This window comes from Oncorhynchus nerka, linkage group LG25 (assembly GCF_034236695.1).
Source record: "Oncorhynchus nerka isolate Pitt River linkage group LG25, Oner_Uvic_2.0, whole genome shotgun sequence".
Lineage (NCBI taxonomy): Eukaryota > Metazoa > Chordata > Actinopteri > Salmoniformes > Salmonidae > Oncorhynchus > Oncorhynchus nerka.
In genome coordinates this window covers 3941675-3946345 of record NC_088420.1, presented here as the reverse complement: position 1 = coordinate 3946345, position 4671 = coordinate 3941675, and the positions used below count along the sequence as shown (strand labels likewise).

The following is a 4671-nucleotide window of genomic DNA, read 5'->3' as shown; positions in this document are numbered from 1 at the left end:
AGCTGCAACAGCTACTGACTGCTACTGCTACTGGTACTGGTGCAACTACTCGGCTAGCAACCTACAGCAACAACAGCAACAGCTAACTACCAGCAACAACTAACAACTGCTATTGTTACAGCAACTGCTGCGGCTGCTGCAGCTGCAGCACTGCTGCAACAACAGCAACTGCGGCTGCTGCAGGGTTCGGCTAACTGCTGCAGCGGCAGCAGCAGCAACAGCAGCAGCAGCAGCTGCGGCAACTGCTGCTGCTGCGGCGGCAACAACGGCAGCAACAGCGGCTGCAGCAGCTGCAACAACAGCAACAGCAACAGCAACAGCGGTACCTTAACAGCAACCAACTGTTCAACAGCAACAGCCAGCAATATTACTACGGCATCTACACTACTACTACTAGTACCAGCAATTTTAGCGGCTACTACTTGTTCTACAATGACTGCAACTGCAAGCTGTTTGTAACAACAGCAGGCAATTGTTACTGGCGAACAGCTACTGCTACTGCGGTGCTGCTACAGCTACTGCTGCTACTGCTACTGCTACTGCACGGCAGGTACTGGTACTACTAGCAACAGCTGCACTACTAGGCAACTGCTTCTGACAACAACACAGCAGCAGCAACAGCAGCAACAGCTAACTTAACTACAACAGCAACTACTACTGCTACTATCAGCTGGCAGCTATGGACTAGCTAACCTTTCTGCTAGTTAACCAGCGTTTAACAACCGACTAACGCTGTAGCAGCGGTTAACAACAGCAGCAACAGCAGCAACAGCGGCAGCGACAGCAGCGGCAGCTTAGCAACAGCGACGGCAACAGCGGCAACAGCAGCAACAGCAACGGCAACAGCAAGCGGCGGCAACAGCAGCAAGCATGACGGTAACCTATGGCAACGAGCCAGCAACGGTACAGCAGCAGCGGCGGAGCAGCAGCAGCGGTGGCGGCAGCAACAGCAGCGGCGCTGGCAACAGCGGCAGCAGCAGCTGGTGTTGCAACAGCTAGCAGCAGCAGCAACAGCAACAGCAGCGGTTGCTGGTTGCAACAACAGCAACAACTTTGCTTAACATGTGGCGCTTAACGTCGTTTAACGAACAGTAGCGACGTGTGTTGATTGGCTAGCGGCTGCCGCTAATTTAACAGCACCGCGCAACAGCAGCAGCAGCAGCAACAACAATATTACTACTACTGGTTACTACTGCTGGTTACTACTAGTACTAGTACTACTACTACTCGCTTCTACCTCTTAACTGCTGGTGTTAACAACTACTTCTGCTACCTGCTGCTGCTGCTGCTGCTGCTGCTGCTGCTGCTGCTGCTGCGTTTCAACTGCTGCTACTACTGCTACTACTACTACTGCTACTGGTACTAGCACTACAACAACAACCAGCAGCAACAGCAACAACAACTGCTTCTGCTGCTGCAACAACAACCAGGCAACAACAACTGCGGCTACTGCAACAACAGCTTGTAGCGGCGACAACAACAACAGCGGCAACAACTGCGGCAGCAGCTGCAACAGCGGTGCAGCAACAGCAATTGCTGCTGCTGCTGGCTACCACAACAAGCTGCTGCAACAACAGCGCGGCAACAGCGACAGCAGCAGCTGTTGATTTAACAACAACAACAACAGCAACAACAACAACAACAACAACTGCTGTTGCTGCTATCTTGGCTGCTCTGCTGCTGCTGCTGCAACAACGACAGCAACAGCAACAACTGCTGCTGCTGCTGGGTTCAAGCAGCAACAACAGCAGCACAGCTGCTGCACATCTTAACAACAACAACAACAACAACAGCAACAACAACAACAGCGAACAACAACCAGCTGCTACTGCAACTGACTGCTGGCTGCTGCTGCTGCCACAACAACAACAGCAACAACAGCAACAACAACAGCAACTGCACAACAACAACAGCGCTACAACAATGCACAGCAGCAACAACAACAACAGCAACAGCGGCGGCAACTGCAACAGCGGCTGAAGCACTGCTGCTAACAGCGGTGCTGGCGGTCTGCTGCTGCTGCTGCAGCAGCAACAACAACAACAGCGAGCTGCTGCTGTGACGGCAACAGCGGCAACAACAACTGTTGCTACTGCAACAACAACAGCAACAACAGCAACAGCAACACTGCTGCTGCTTTGGCTGCTGCTGCAGCAGCTGCTGCTGCTGCTGCAACAAGCAACAGCTGCAACAGCAGCTGCTGCTGCTGCTGCTGCTGCAAGGCTGCTGCTGCTGCTGCTGCTGCTGCTGCTGGCAACTGCTGCTGCAACAGCAACTGCTGCTGCTGCTGCTGCTGCTGCTGCTGCTGCTGCTGCTGCTGCTGCTGCTGCTACTACTACTGCTGCTGCTGCTGCTGCTGCTGCTGCTGCTGCTGCTGCTGCTGCTGCTACTGCTGCTGCTGCTGCTGCTACTACTACTGCTGCTGCTGCTGCTGCTGCTGCTGCTACTACTACTACTGCTGCTGCTGCTGCTGCTGCTGCTGCTGGTACTACTACTGCTGCTACTACTACTACTACTGCTCTATACTGGCAGTGTAATGCTGAATAACCAGAGTTTGCCCCAACCCCCTTGCAATGAGAATACACAATGTACCAGGGCTAAATTAACTAAATCAACACAACAAGTGGACACATTAATCAAGAGCCAGGTAAGCTTGAAGAACAAGTGTTTTGGAGCACGAGAGAGCTCAGGGTACCATCTGTACAATACCGTTTAGTTGACCCCTACAGTGCCATACTGTAGAAATAATGGCGCCGGAGCGGGTGGCTGACGTTTTATGGGCTCAATTGTGCTATTTGGTTTGTTTTGTCATTTTTTTGTAACTCATTTTGTACATAGTGTTGTTGCTACCATTGCTGCTACCGTCTCTTATGACCAAAAAGAGCTTCTGGACATCAGAACAGTGATTAATCACCTTGAACTGGACAAAGATTTTTTTATTTAAAGTGTCCGACACGCGAAAGATATACTGTTTTCCCGGAGACCAGGCCCAAATCCCCGTCATTCGCGTGAAGAAAAGACAGAAATACAGAGGGCGAAGGTCTAGGTGTCTTGTGAGAATTTGTCGTTGAATGAGCAAACCACCACTACCCTCGGTATTATTGGTCAATGTGCAATGATTGGAAAACAAACTGGACGGTCTACGATTAAGTCTATTCTACCAACGGGATATTAAAAACTGTAATATCTTATGTTTCACCGAGACGTGCCTGAACGACGACACGGATCATATAGAGCTGTCTGTCTTCTCCATGTTTCGGCAGGACGGGGCAGCTACGTCTGGTAAGACGAGGGTCTGTGTCTATTTGTCAATAACAGCTGGTGCGTAATGTCTAATATTAAAGACGTCTCGAGGTATTGCTCGCCTGAGGTAGAGTACGTCATGATAAACTGTAGAACACACTGTTTACCAAGAGAGTTCTCATCTATATTATTCTATTTACCACCACAGACCGATGCTGGCACTAAGACCGCAGTCATCGAGCTGCGTAAGGCCATAAGCAAACCAGAAAATACTCATCAAGAAACGGCGCTCCTAGTGGCTGGGGACTTTATTGCAGACAAACTTAAATCAGTTTTACCTCATTTCTACCAGCGGCGCTCCTAGTGGCCGGTCACTATTCTGTCACTATTCCTCTGATCATGTCTTTATTTCACTGTCACTCATATCACTAATTACTCCTCCGATGTAAAAAAAAAACCAAATAAAACATGTCACACACACAAGCGCAATTTCACTAAAGTTTATTTTAGTCTCAAATAAAGTTAAAGCTACTATTTATTTGTGATCAAATAGTTTAGTCGAGGTTAAAGGTCAAGTTCTGATATGTATTTTAAGAGGAAGAATAAGGTTTGTATGAAATATCATGTTTTGCATTTGAGTGAAACTTGATTCATAAAATTGACATTTTTCATTTAACTTTATACGAAATCCTTTTTTGTGTCAGGATAAGGTGTCTGCAGCACTTTGTCCAAATGTTTTTGTGTCTGTACTGAAAGACTTACCTGTTGTGACAGACAGACAGACAAAACATACTAAATCAAATCAAATCAAATCAAATCAAATTTTATTTGTCACATACACATGGTTAGCAGATGTTAATGCGAGTGTAGCGAAATGCTTGTGCTTCTAGTTCCGACAATGCAGTAATAACCAACAAGTAATCTAACTAACAATACTAGGAAGTGTCTCAAATATTAATGTAATTTAAAAAATTTAAAAAGCTTTTTCACTAGGCAAGTCAGTTAAGAACCAGTCTTATTTACAATGACGGCTTATCCTGGCCAAACCCGGACAATGCTGGGCCAATTGTGCACCTGCCTATGTGACTCCTAATCACAGCCGGTTGTGATACAGCTGCATTCAAAACAGGGTCTGTAGTGACGCCTCTAGCACTGAGATGCAGTGCCTTAGACCGCTGAACCAGGGTCTGTAGTGACACCTCTAGCACTGAGATGCAGTGCCTTAGACCGCTGAACCAGGGTCTGTAGTGACGCCTCTAGCACTGAGATGCAGTGCCTTAGACCACTGAACCAGGGTCTGTAGTGACGCCTCTAGCACTGAGATGCAGTGCCTTAGACCGCTGAACCAGGGTCTGTAGTGACGCCTCTAGCACTGAGATGCAGTGCCTTAGACCGCTGAACCAGGGTCTGTAGTGACGCCTCTAGCAC

General features: G+C 48.3%; 1 pseudogene; it reads right to left on the bottom strand.

Annotated features, from left to right (window-relative positions):
* The window catches only part of LOC135564613 (uncharacterized protein DDB_G0271670-like), a 2975-nt pseudogene extending 2103 nt beyond the window's left edge, over positions 1 to 872 (bottom strand).
* Between the last annotated feature and the right edge of the window lie 3799 nt (positions 873 to 4671).